At 37.7% G+C, this 15,075-nt stretch overlaps 1 long non-coding RNA gene across 2 annotated transcripts in view; it reads right to left on the bottom strand.

Moving 5' to 3' along the window:
• The window catches only part of LOC109368472, a 20,375-nt gene extending 9,611 nt beyond the window's left edge, over positions 1-10,764 (bottom strand). For both annotated transcript variants that reach the window (XR_002116536.1, XR_002116540.1), the window contains exon 1: positions 10,674-10,764. This is a non-coding gene — a long non-coding RNA (uncharacterized LOC109368472). The remainder of the gene's footprint in view (positions 1-10,673) is intronic.
• Between the last annotated feature and the right edge of the window lie 4,311 nt (positions 10,765-15,075).

Genomic DNA, 15,075 nt, shown 5'->3' with positions numbered 1-15,075 from the left:
GAAATGCGTTTCCATTAAAACTTAATTTTTTCCCCTTCTAGACCTCTTTCTTTTTGTTCATTATTTACTTAGGAAAAAGAAAAGGCAGAAATGCCTTAGGCAAGGGCTTCTCTGGATGAGAAATGGCATCCAGATTCAAAATTCTAAACAGGTTTTGTGTTTGTGAGAAAGAACAATGGACACTCCCGTGTTTGACATCTAAGTTCAGAGCCATCTACTTACACCGATGGTACAGTGGATTGGGAACTAGCACCAGCCTTGGTGCTACCAGAGACTTCCACAGTCTCAAATGAAATGGAGAGAAATGTTCATTGGTAGCAGTGGGGCTTCAGATTCCAAAACACTTATCTTCCACGAATCACACATTTCAGATTAGTGAACAGAGAGGAGATGGAGGCATATAGGAGAGGCTTGAAGGCCTCTTGTGTGTGCACTTGCATGAGCTCCAGTTTATTTAAGTAAGTTACAGACATCTGAAAACCTAGATTAACAAGGACCAGGATTTTGACAGCATTTACTTTGGTCTGAATTTCAGCAACATCCTTAATACTGAGAATGGTGTATTTCTATAAGAAATAAGAAAATGCAGAACCTTTGTTGTATTTGCCCCTCAGGAAAGATATCCAGCTATAGATAAAGGCATAGCCAAGTTCTACATGAACTCAGTCCAAAATAACTTCATTAAAATGTACTGATTTGCCCTGAGTTTACAGCAGTATAAGTATGCACAGCATTTTATCCACAGGTGCCAAAGAAAACACTGCACCTTCTTTCTAATTACATCATGAGAAACTTGTTAATAGATCTGCAGGAAGTTTTTATAGCAAATGACAATATTACATTTGGAATACATCTGGAAAGTAGATGAAACTTGTCAAAAGGCTGGCAACTCTTTCAGCAATTTTCAAGCATGTTGCAGATAGGTCACTTGAAGTTTCAAACACCTATTTTCATGGACTCTTTTAAGATTAAAAATTCGAAGTGATACTAAATGTAACAAATCAAGACCTTCCCTTATAGAAGATTTCCCATATAAATAATGTGCCTTTTGCTACTGAAAGCACTCTTGGCATTCAGTGGAAAAAGATTTCTATAAAGCTGGAGATAATTTGCATTCACAGCAATTGTCATAACTGACTGGAATGACTGCACATTTCCTTTCTGATCATTGGGGCCTTTTGTTGCAGTGACAGTTCCCACAGCGAAGGCAGTACAGTAAATACTACAGTAAAGACCCAGCATTCTTCTCCCAGACTGACAGACACAATAGGACACAAATATATACAAATAAATCTACATCCAAAAAGTGTCAAAATGGAAAGGCAGAGAAGTTTACAAGTAATTTCATTTTGTGATACTGAGATTGTGAGAAACCTCATGCACACAAAACAAATCACACTGTATACTGAACTTCACAAAGATTTTTTTCCCCTCAAATTCAAAGTCTCTGTCTGTATCTCTGCAAATGAAGATTTATTGGAGAACAAGTGCACACAAAGGTTTGTAATTATTTTTCTTTGTGTTTCAGCTGCGATCAGGAAATTGTTGTGGATCATTACTTGAGAGGGGAGACACAATTGCAGATTTTAAATTTGCATCTCATTTTTAAAACAAAGATCTGTATTTCTCTCCTTGTCAGTTCCTCCAGTACAGATACACATGCTTTGGAAGATTTGGTTGGTGGAGAATAAAGATGGCAGTTTTCACATAATATAAAGTTGTTGGTTGTATTTCACAGGGCACTGAGGTAAAGTTAATGATACTACTGTAAACGTGAAAAATTACTTTTGTTTTTTACTGATAGCAATGTTTGGAGACATGATTGCAATTCTATTTTATAGGATGGTCCTTTTCATAACTTGCTGCTACAGAAGGCTCTGAAAATGGGAATAATAAAGTTTACTTTGGTTTTGGGTCCTCCTTTCCATTCATCACTATAAACATACCATATGATCAGTAAGAAACCAGCTTTATGACACTAAAACTTGCGCCTCGGTATGAAAAATGATTATGATCCATGATTTGTGGGTGACCCAAACAAATGTCACCACACCAGACACTGGAAATGTTTGTGTTGAATGCTGGCTGCATAATTATTCTCTGACTTCCTTTGACGTGAAATTTAGGGAAAAACAGCATTTTATGTCCAGTGAAGCTAACAGGAATTCCATAGGAGATTACAAGGTTTTGATTTTATTGTTTAATTCCTGTTTCTGCAAGAGAAGAAGAGCATTCCCTACATCATATAGTAAAGGGAAAACTGAAGGCATTTTGAAGACTGTTCACACCACCCAACTTAAATGGATGCCAAGTGGGCTGATCACTCCTCCTAGCTCCTTCCACAAAGTCACGGGTGCACTGGCTTAGCTGTCATCTCTGAAAAATCCCACACAGACACGCCAGGTGATTAAGCCACTCAGACAGAACACCAAAAGTTGTGCCATGGGAATGAACTCCTATGAGCTATTTCCCCACAAAAAAAGTCTCAAAGAGTGTTGAAAAACTATTCTATTGTCCAGTGATTTGATGAGGCAGTTCCTTATAACATGGTTAATTTATAATTTTGACTACCTCTTCAGATTTGTGCTGTGCAAAGAAATTAATTTAAGGGTTGAACATTTAACAGCATTTTCCTACTTGTGAAGGATTCTAATAGGGATGCACTGCAGTGTTCCCCTGGTTACTCTATCAGAGCCCATCCACACTGCTATTCCTGTGCACTTCAGACTATGCCAAAAGGCTCTCATGGCAGCTGCATCCTGATTGCCTGCATGGATTGCATCTTCCTGTTAAAAATGAATACAGTTTAGGCTTGTTAAAAACACAGTTAAATTTAATAATAATCCAATGTCAGCCATCGCATAGATTTTTTTTCTGAAGCATTTGCATACTAGTACTTAGAAAGGATTAGTCTGTTCAGAGAGAGGGAAATACATCCCCTCCCCAAAACTGTATACACCAAATTAAAGCCAAATACACACACATCATGCATATGTTTCTCTACACATGCATACAAACGTATATAAATACATTTAGAATACATAAATATGTGTGTGCAGTTGGCAAATACATAGAAGACATTCAGTGAAATTTCTGTAAAATCATTCCATATTTTGTCCCTTTCTAAGGAGATGGGATTTTGTATTCTTGTATTGAACTACAGGGTTACAGATCTTGTTTCCTTGCTGATGTGCTGTGTCATCAGCATCATAATAACATCTGATAATACTTATTTTATTCATAGGTCTTTTAGTCTGAATATCTCTGTGAAAAAAAAAAAATCCTTCATTTTGTATTTGGAGAAAGTAGAGTTTTGTGAAACATCTCACTCCGTTATCTATTCAGGAACAGAAGGCAGAATAATTTAGCTCTAACTCACTTGCCAAAGGGTCCAGCAAATCTCAGTGGCTAGGGCTGCAGCTTAGATGTCCTGATTTTCTGTGGAGCCTCCAACTGCCAGCCCTACCTGATGTGGTTTCTGCAATGTACGAGATTATCAGCCATGATGTACAGACATGTATTTATTGGCAAGCATATCACAGCTCTTCTTCCTTATCTCTCTCTTTAAAAGATAAGCTACTTAATATTTGCCCTGTTAACCTTTTGAGCAGATGCAGGAACTTTCAGTCAGAAAATCATCACCAATATGCTCTCTTAGTATATCTACAGTAGTGAGTCAGATAAATGCTTTCTCTTTTTTGAAAGGCTGGAAGCAATGCAGCAGGACAGGTTTGTCCACCCACCACATTTTGTTCCAGCAGCTCTGGCACAGAGCTGCATTTGGGATCAAATAGTCTTAGGAAGCCAACATGCAAAGCTTGAACAGTAGACTAAAGTAAATATATAATGTCGTGGGAAAAAGTCTCTTGTTTGTTAATATTAGGTGATACAGAATATCTGTTGCTCGGGACAAGCAACCTGAGAGCTGCTGGATTATGTTCAGCAATGCTGTCTTTATCTCACTGCACAGGTTGCCTTCCTCCCTGTGTTTGGTGTGTGTGTGCAGGCAGAAGGACTGGGGAAGCATTTAACTAAAGTCAATGCATGAATAATTTTTTTTTAATTTCAAGAATGGGGAAAAATGAGTAGGGCGGGGGAGGTTAGTAGGAACTTAAATGAGAAATAGCTGGAGATGGCTTGTAGTAACACGGTAAGAAAATATGCACTTTGGAAGTTTCAGCTGGCTACCTAATTCAAACCACTCCTGAAGGAAGGAGAAAGAATGAGGAAGTTAGCTTGTGGTCAGCAGCTTCTCTGCCCATGATATCCAGTTCATAATTATTGCAGGGCTACAGTTCATTCAGCTTTTGACAAATGAATTACCAAGTGTTTTCTCTGCATGTTTTCTATTCAAGTGTGTTTAGTAATAAATACTTGGATCCAATGGCATTTTCTTAGTCAAACACAGCCACTCCTAAGCATTAATAATAGTTCTTATTCTTTCTATAAGCCTCAGAACAAGATTCTTTTATTCTGGTTGAAGTTTTCCTTACACAAGTTGAGTATCTTGGACTTTCTTCATCCACGTTAATTTTGACTAATTATAGCCTAGCACTTTTCATCTCCAAACCATCTGCAATAGCCCACACACTCTGTATAAAAAAGTTTCCAGGAAATAGAACAAATCCTTGTGAGATTTGATAAAATTATCAAAATCATTGTATAAAAGGAAAAGGCAATAGCAGAATGACACTGGCACCAGGTCAGAACACAGAATTTCCTTGCTCCTTTACTCATGTTCAGTTTCCATCCTTTTAGGTTTGTAAAATGATGTTTCCTGAGAACATGCAATGCTTCCATTAGTCTGGCTTTAGATGTCTGTAAATAACAATTTTCAGTCCCAAAGATTTGAAGGAGGAAGTAATGAGCATAAACATTCTCTGGAAGTGCTATTATATAAGTTGAATATTGTATTTGCAAACAATATTCAAATAAAAAGGTATTCATGGAAAATATATTTTTTTAATCATTACATAATTTTTTAGTTATATTGCAAAAGAGGGGCAGTACTCAACTTCATTCAATCTATATTTACAAGCAGGTAATAGGAGGTCATATGCCTCTTTTGGTGATGGTAAATTAAAATTTAACATTAGGTGCTTTTACTACTGTTGGAACCTTTTTTTATAGTTTTGGTCTCTGTATGAGCAACTCAGTTTTCTTCACATTAAATGCCTGGTGGGAATACCAGCACTGACAATTTTTGTCTTCAGGTATTCCTCCTTTCTTTTTCTCCCCACCCCTAATTACTGACCAGCACAGAGAACAAACAGAAATACATTTTTTTACAAACCAGCCAAATGGATGCTTTTCCAAAGACCTCAGTTTGTTTTCCTTTAATAACAGTACCCTTTCTCTCTCTCTTTTTTTAAAACCTTTTGCATTCAAGAGATGCCTCTTTTCCCTAGATGGGTTCACTTGAGCTTCTTTCTCCACTTCAGCATTTTAGTTACTCTCATAAAATGATGCCTGTTCAAATGTCTCTACTCAAGCTGAGACAGATCCAAAAAGTACTTGTAGAGGGTGTTGGCCACAGTCCTGAAAGGCTTCCTGCTGGCACTTCAGAGCTGTGAAGTGTTTGCCTGCTCTATCGTCTCCAGCTGAATGAGGAGGGAACTGAGCTTCCCTTCCAGCTGTGGATGACTTCAAGGTAAGCCACAGCAATTTAATAAGCAATAAATTAAATCAGGCCTGTCTCAGCCTCTTGACCTGAAACTTGTCAAAGGTGACAATCATTACCAAATTCAGCCCCCACTCCATGGTCAGTAGGGATGGATGTTGTGACCTAAATGAGTGGGTTTTCTAAGTCCTGCTTCAAAAAGGATTAAATAGTTGTAAGTCTCTCCTCTGCAAGTTATGAAGCCAGCAGGGTTGTGCACTTTCATATGTCCTACACATTTTCAGAAACTTACCTTGGTTGGAGAAAAAATACCCATAAGAGAGCTTTGCAAAAAAAATTTCTTTTGTGAAAAAAGAAAGATTAATCATGACCAAAGATGGGGTTGGAGTAAATTTCTCAAACGGTTTATAAAAATGGGAGACTAGCAGATGAGAAAACTTTTTAGATTGGCTTCCTTATTTCTTCATTTTCACTTATTTTTTAAATTATTTCTATATGCTTAAGCAAAAACCTCAAAAAGGGGAGAGAAAAAAAAATACAGAAAGATTTTACAATTATCAGAATGAAATACAAACCAGACCCTACCTTAGATCCACAAAAACCACAACTACAAATTTTTGTGCTTACTTGGAGAGAAGACACTTTTCAGGATTCTTTTTGCATGTGTGTGTGTGCTTGATGGGAAAGTGAATACATTCACAGTTTAAAGAAACATTTTTGTTCAAATAGATACCATGGTCTTCCCTTCTGTCCTACTTTGGTAAAATCTGATCAGGTGTCAGTGGTATCATTACTTAATAAAAACAAATCTTTATTTTTCTTCCCTCTAGCCCTTCTCAGATCTATCTATCTGTATATTAAAAGATACTCTTCTGAGTTCAGAGATCCCAAATAAGCAAAACAGGAACATATAGTCTTCTTTATGTTGGAGAAAGATATAAAAACAAAATGCATTAAGAGTATTTTTTTAAGAAGGTAGTGGGATTTTAAAGCAAAACAAGAAAACTCAGATAATATTTAAATAACGCAAGCTTAATACTTAAATGAACCTCATCTGCCATACCTTCCTAAAATAAGCACAAGTGATAAAATATGAGCTTACTAGCCAAGGCTTGAGATCTCACTTCTGAAGTATGGTCCATTGACATAGTACTTTACCCCTCTCCCACATTTAGGAAACCCTGGGAAACTTCAATCCCAGTCTGGTGCAGCAGGTGACACTTTAGAGACTGAATGAGACCAGGGAGCACATGCCCTCTGTAGCAGTTCACAGGCTACCATGACTTTTTAACATCACCCCAGCTGCCTGTGAGAGACAAAAATGTCAGCACATTTGTGCTGTCAGACACCTATGGCACAGACTACAGAGTTGCACCAAGCAAGGGTAACAAACACACATCTCCATCTAGTAGATTTCTTCATGTCCTTTTGGCATGATTGCACTGGGGAAACCCATCTTTCCCAGGAGCCGAATGGGGTTTTTCTGCCCTTGGAAGGAACTGAAGGACTGGGAGGCAGCAGGCACCCCTCCTGCAGCTCATGCAGAAGAGATCGTGTTTGCATACTTGGGGCACAAATAAAGGCAACATTTTCCAAACTATTTTAATGTAAATACAGGGGCGTCCACAGCTACACTAGCATGGCAGTTTGACTGGGATGATTGCCAAGGAACAAATTTAATGCACTGTATTTCATTTGCTCCTAACAATGGATAAATGGCACTCTCTTTCTGCTTAAATGGCATGCCCACTGCTGTCTACGTGTCTGCCCACAGGTGTTATGCAGCATGAACACTTACGTCTGTTAACATAAATTTGTTAGCTTGTGTTTGCTTCCCTCTTCTAGTGTGGCTGCTAAGTCAATCAAACCAACAAAAATAAACAAGTACAAACACTTCTTGCAAAGTGTGGAGACAGCAATTAAAGCACGCCGAGGTAGGGTGCAGGGTTTTAATCACGTCGGCCCTTGGCCAAAGAGCTTGGATAAGTGCTTCCCCAGCCATGCAGGAGGAAGGAGGAGGAACTTCCTCCATGACCCTAGCAGGGAAATTTATTCATGGGTTTTGTTTAGGGCTATGCCCTCATCCATGCAATTCTACCTACTGATGGATCTTCACATCTCAGAATTTGCTCCAACGCAAGTACTTCTGCAACCATTTCAAATATCAGTGATAGTCCAGCTTTTGTAATGACAGTTATTTTTGACAAGCTAACAAGCTTCTCTTCAGGTCTGTTTATTATCTTATTTAAAGAAATGGCGACAGTTGTTTCTGTAGTGTTCATGAAACATCAGTGCCAAAAGAAAGCAGATATTTTGCTGTTACACATAAAGGGAAAAGATGTAATTTTAAAGCTTTCAACTAAGATATTTTTTATAAGATGAGCATGCACAGAAACAGTTTGCTAAATAGAAACTTGAAAGTTTTGTATGTAATAGGACCAAATTCAAGGATAATGCTGATGATGGATAGGAAAAATGTATCACTTCAATATTTGTATTTTATTTTTAGTTATTAAGTGTATTAGAACGTAAATGTGAAGTTTAATGTGTGGGTGGGGAAGAAAACCATCATACGGTGCTCCCAGAATTTCAAACTTTCCATTTGATTTTCTACTGCTGTGAAATAGCTGGAAGTGCATCCCAGATATTAGCATACAAATAGTTACACTGAACTGTTTATAAACATCAAACATTATTTATAGCTCTCTCACACATACATCACCATGGAAACAAAGCAATTGTCGTACTATTAAGATGCAATTTCCCAGCACAGAGAGAGAGAATAGCAATTTATCTGCATCTGGGTGGTTTCGCATTACTGTTTGTGGTCACAGATCTCCCCTCCAAAGCATCTCTTGGATGTGAAATTAGTTTTGATTACCGAAGAAAAGATTAGATCAATATAAGGCAGTCAATTTGAAACAGCAGAGCACATGCAAAAACACTGCAATTACTGCACAAGAGTGACATAAGCTATTCAGCGGTGCTGATTCAAAGGCAAAATGAGGAATTTTGAACCCGGTGCAGGTCGCTTCAAGCCAGGGTTTTCCATCTTGCAGTTGCTGATGGCCAATGCTTGTTGCCATCTGCTTGCTGGCTGGCAGCCTAAATGAAGTAGTATTGATTACAGATTGCAAATCTAAAAAATTAGCATTCAGAGGCACTTATAATCCCCCCAGTTAGGTTGAAGATTGAATGGATGAGAAATCCTTTCCCTCCTGAAATAAGATGGAGTATATGCAGCACCAAAATTTAAGGCTAAACATGCATCTGTCAAAAGAAAATAGTGGCAGAGATTCTCAAGGATATATATGCCCACACATACACATAGGCCTATTAGGGATGTTTTTTGTACGTATGTGTTAAAGATATAGCTTAGAATTTAAGGCATTATGATTGCTGCCTTCCACCTGGCACTTGAAATGGAGATTATGATACAAAGAAACATATTCACCGTCCTAACAGTATAAATGACAAATCTTGGCAATAACAGCTTTCTACTTGATCATCCCTGCATAACAGGGGCCTTCCAAGTGAGTTAAAATATAATGGACGATAATTCATCACAACAACATCCATGGCTTAAATTAATCATGTATTTTAAACACAACAAACAAACAAACAAATAAAGCTCTCAACCAGAACTGTCAGCCCTCTCAATCCAGATGTGTCAGAGTGGGCTGACAGAGTCTCAGAATCTCACACTGAAGCAAATTTTGCTGTATTATCGCCGGCAGCACTGCCCAACTAAGGACTGCAAGGTCACTCCAGAAAGATTGCTTGTAGAAAGTTCCATTATTGCATGAATTCCGTTTATTCCCCAGCTAGATTTGATATGAATTGACTTTGCTTCGTGTCTCATTAAAGAGTGCTCCTGAACTCAGAATGGGAGATTCCTTTGTGCAGTCTGTCCTAACACTGAAAGCAGAACAACTCTTCTATCTCTGACAGAGACTATTTTTCAGAAGGGGAAAAAAGAATCTTCTCTCTCCTAGCAGATGTGAGTGCTGCAGAGTACTTTGGGAGCCTTTAGGATAAAAACTGCTCGAGTAAACACAGGGTATAATTATCATCATCTGCCATCTCTGCAAATCCATACATTTTATATTCCACTTGAAACAGGAAAAAAAAAAATCCTCAATGGGATGTCTTCCAGCGAACCAATTTAGCTAATGAGAGTGAATATCAATGACTGCTGGCTAATCAGAACGGTATTAGCATAAATTTTACTTAATGAGGACATATTTGGCTGGTGCCAGGAGCAAAATGGTACTTAGCTAGAATGTAAAATTCAAAGTGTGTGTAAGTCTCAACTGAAAAAAAACCAACAACAACAAAAACAAAAGCTGCTAACAGAGCAAATAAACAGGAATGTATCTGAAGTCATGGTTATACCAGCACTTTCTATGCAAGCCAGCATTCTCCCCTCACTTGAGGCTTTTCAAACTTTTTCATTACTACAGAATCTTATCATCCATTTAACTGTGATGAATAAAACACCCTGGGGAACAGCTTGACAAGAGATTCAATTGAACTCTTTTAACCTCATGTCGGTAGGTAGATCACCAAGGGAACTCGCTTTCTTTTTAATTTAAGGCATGTAATACATGCACTGTGCTGCACAACCAAAGTATAATTTTTCCTTTGTGTATTGTGTAAGGCTCTGTTTTGAAAAATGCCCAAATACTGCTCTCAGCTTCAAAAGGAGCAATGTAACATTGCCCTCTATCTGCCTGCGAGCAATCTTCGGCAAAAATTCCCATCTGCTGCTGTTGTCTTGAAGGAGTTAACTTCTCGCCACATCCAAGTGCTGCTATGCACAGTGCAATTCTTCTTTATATATCTGCTCATATTAGACAGTCTGAGAAGGCTCCATGAACAATATGAAAGATTTTTGTCTGCAGCAACATAAAGGGGTTAGAGTTCAATGCTCTCACAAAATATTTAATCTTATGAAATGTTATTTGTAGTGTCATTCTTGTATATACCTGCTTTGAAATTCCCAACCCTAGATTCTTCTATGTAAAGGAATATAGGGCAGAAGTGTTCTTACCTTTGATATACTATAGGATCTAACAATATTTAACTGGTGAAGTCATTTTTGTTTCCAAACCTATGTCTCAAATATGCTTGGGAACATGGAAACTCACAATGCCCTTATTCATGACATCAAAATGAATTCCATGGTAACATACTGTGATGACAAAATACATAGATTGCAAGGTCACAAGTCACACTTAAGAACAGGAGGGGAGAAATTGTTAGCTTAATGAATAACAGTAGACAATTCCAATAGGAATAAAAATAAAAAATAACATGCCTAAAGTAAACACCCTTTAATGCACTTCAGAGTCATTTCACCTCAAGTAGTTCTTCAAAGGTAGAAGGCTTCCGTGGGCTTCACCTCTGCAGCAAATTGAAGCACATGGTAAAAATGAAAGCAAGGCACCGTATGGTAATGGTCTCACCTACTGTGGTTTAATTCTATGTGCACAGAGAGAAAGTGCAACTGCAAGGAAAAAAAAATAGCAGAAAAAAAATCAACCATCTCCAAATGGTTCTTTCACTTTTTTACAGGGACTTGGTTTTCAAACACAGTGACCAGCCACTTCTTGGTCTACAGCCAGATATTTGAAATATTTCTATAACAGTCAGCAACAGCAATCATGTTTTAGCTTTGTCTCATGAATTGCTAGTGATTCCACTGCTGTTTATTTGCTGTAAACTATATCACAAGGAAATTTACAAGATTCTAATGTACACAGACCACTTCTGAAATTTATGTAATTATGCACCCCAAATATTTGTTAGTAGGAGAAATTACCACAGCTCGCTCATCACCTAAGTACAGTATAAAACAGAGGAAGAAAAAGGAGAACAGCAAGGATAAAAGTACTAGTCTGAGGTCTGACCAAATGCCAAACATCTTTAAGACTTTGATATTGCCATCAGCTCAGCTTGTAACTTCTCAGTACAACAAGAGGAGAGATTTGGAGAATAGGAAGAAAATGAACAAGAAAATCCCATGGTTAAGAGAATGTTCTTGAACATGGTATGTCTTAAGCATGAAGCAGTCTTTCCATAAAGGTATGGCACAAAAGATAACAAGAACACATTTGATTGAATCTTTCCTTCTACCTCTCATGATCAAAACCTTCTTTGAAACTGCAACTGAAATAAATCACACAGTCCATTTAGCATGACTGTGTCATAAAACTGACCCTACATGGTCTACGCTTACCACAGTCTGAAAGGTCAAAGAAGAGGATGGATTTCCTTTAACCTCTTGCTTAAATAGCATCTTATTTTTATTAGAAAAGATGTTATTTTTTTTTTACCATATCATGGCAGACAGCCCTATCCCAATACATCCTTACATAAACAATGACTGAAGAGCCAAAAGGCAAATTGCAACTTAAAATCTACAGGGAGAAGCTCAGATTAGCTTTCTTTCCATCTATGAGAGGAGAAAATTTGAAAGGCTGGAGCACTTCAAAATAGATGGGGGAGCAAGCAGCATCTTTGATTTTATTTAAGTGGTGTAAAATCACTGGATTACTCAAAAATAATGAAGCATCGTTTGGTAAGACATTAACATATTTAACATATTCCTACACTCTGCCAGTGATGGGGATGGTAAAATTCCCTTCATATTATACAAAAATGGCTTGACGGCTGCATGCATACTCAACCACAGGTGGGGGGTTCTTCTTAAATTGATGTCTATCATGTGATGCTTCATAAGCAAAGAACAGCAGGCCATGCTGCTTTATTCAACCGGGTTATGCTTTTACTCTTTCTTCCTGCATGTGAAAAGCATAACAGAGAGCTAGTAGAGCAGAAGTAAGATGTGTTTTGTTAGTTGTCTGAAGCCCTGGGGCCCGGAACCGGATAAGTCCTGATATTATACCCTGGATTGAGCAGAATAAATCCATTTTGTTTCCTACAAACATTTAGCCATTAAAAAAAATATGAGATAGAAAAACAGACTTTGCTGTCTGCATGCCTTCTTGTAAAGCTCGTATTGTGGAAATGTCAGAATCATTAGGTCATTGGCATATATTTTGCAAGCTAATGCTTCTACTTTAATTCTCACTGGGGACTGCATGTCTGCTTTTCAAATAAAACCCAGACTGAAGAAGGTGAAGAGAATTTAAAATGATGCTGGTAACACTCTATGATGGCTGATAACACTTCTAGATATGAATAATTGGGATATATCAGCCAACTTTGACACAATCACAGCTTTTTCAGCACCTACTCTCATACCAATCCCCCCTGAAAAGTAGTTGGTTAGCATTAAAATTGCCTCATAAAGACTTGTGGCTCCTTTTAAATACACACAGAGACATGTGACTGAATGAAATTTTAAAATAAATATAGCATGAGAAATAAATTTAATACATGAAATGATGCACATATAAGATAAATATGGAGGGTTACACTCCAAGCAGTCGAATTTACTTCTGAATCACCAGACAGATGCAGAAGAGGCAGTCATAGAAACATCAGACTCCCTCCAAAAATAGTTACTCCTCTCTGCAAACACCAATGGCTGGTAAAATCTGGCACGTGTTCAAGTAAAACGTTAACACAAATAGGCATAATAATGCAAGGAGCAACACTCAGCAACACTTTATCCATTCACAACTGGATAAAGAAGCCTCGAACTTGGCAGAAACTGTTGTCTGCATCTGCACTCCCCAAATCAGCTTTCCAGCCCTCCTCTGCAGACAGACAGTTCTTCTTCTCCCATAAAGATGGTCTCCTTGCAGAAGCTGTCCAACTTCATCTGAGGCTCCTGGAGGGTGATGGCACCCCCTGATTTCCATTCTGAGCTTGGGGCTCTCATGGCCTTAAACATCTCCAAATTCACCCAAATCTACTGAGCGCTACCTGGTTTCTCACTGCGGCTGGCTGAAACCATACAAAACTACAAGTGTAGCATGATTTTGGTACTGCTTTATAAATCAACCCAGGTTTATTTGCAAATGAATTAGAGTCAGTAGACAAGCTAGTGAACTCAAACAGACCTTAGGACAAATGCAGTTTTAATTTCCAATTTCTAAACAAATCCTCAAACTAAACAAATCTCATGCAAATTTCTGTTTTCACTGTGGACACCTTGCACAGCTCTACCTAATTGCACATTTCTTGGTTGATTTTTACAATTCTGATCCATATTCAGTGGTTGTATGCTTCATAAGAATCCTACAGGATATATTCTGACTGACTTTCACAGGACCTCTATGTACTATGACCCACTATCTTAAAGTTACATAGCTCCAATACAAAGGAAAATCAGCAGTGAGCACTGAAAGGTACCATTTCACTGGCATCCTTCAAGCTGTCCAGTTCACTTCTGAATAATTCAAACACTCTATAGGACTGGTATGGTCTTCATTAATAATTTAATAAATAAAAACTCATTCTAAAATTCTTTAAAGTGAAAATACAAGACCTAAAGAGATCACAGGCAATTCATAAACATGATTCTGGACCCATCAGAGCACAGATGTGCTCTGAAGCCTGAATTGTACTCTGGCATAGAAGGCTTTTCAAGTTTTGCTGTTCTCTTTCTTCAACTTGTTCTCATTTGTTATTCTAATTAAAGTCAGCGTGGCTCTGCAACCTATGTTGTGTATTACAGATAAAATCACAATAAATGTTGAGACATTCCTTTGAATCTGTAAAAATGACAGTTGTATTGTCATGTAGAAATAAAATACAAGTTTTTAGGCACTCAGTTTTCATTTGTGACTGCCCTCCCTCCCCACCTTTTGCACTGCAAGAGTAGGTGAAATTATTAGGAAATTAGAAATAGAAAATTAAGTTTTACTCAGTTCTGCCTGTGATTCATTCTTGTCCTTCAACTGATCAATTTGAGCAGTTCGAAGCTGATTGGGAAAAGGTGAACTCCTAAAATATTGTAATAAGACAGTTTTCAAAATGTGTGCAAAAAAATCATTCAAAATATATACTGTGAAATGTAAATAATCCAAGGCAGCAGCCTCTGACACAGAGCAGAATATCATCTTAATATCATCATCACCTTCAGTGAGCATGTGTGCACTGTACAAAGATGATTCACTAGGGAAACTGAGAAAATCTGAATTAATTCATTTTCTTAGAAATACTGTGGAAGGCAAGTAAGCTTGGAAATATCTTCAAAAATAAAGTACATATTTTCACAATTGGCTTTGCATATAGTTTTTTCTCTGATTACTGGCTCAGTGGTACATCTGTTTTTTCTCAACTGTTACACTTACACTTTGCAAACCATTAGCCTACTGTCTTTTCCTTTCCAGATCAAGCACAAAAGGAACTGGAATGTGATTAAAAAGAAGGTCATATTATTGTTCCTATGGGTTAGGGCAAAAGAATACATGCTGCAAGGGGACTAGCCCTCTAAAAGGCATGGAGCATTTTGATTTTATCCTGTTTTTAGAGTTAGC

This window comes from Meleagris gallopavo, chromosome 1, assembly GCF_000146605.3.
Source record: "Meleagris gallopavo isolate NT-WF06-2002-E0010 breed Aviagen turkey brand Nicholas breeding stock chromosome 1, Turkey_5.1, whole genome shotgun sequence".
Taxonomy (NCBI): Eukaryota; Metazoa; Chordata; class Aves; order Galliformes; family Phasianidae; genus Meleagris; species Meleagris gallopavo.
This window is presented reverse-complemented; position numbering and strand designations above follow the sequence as displayed.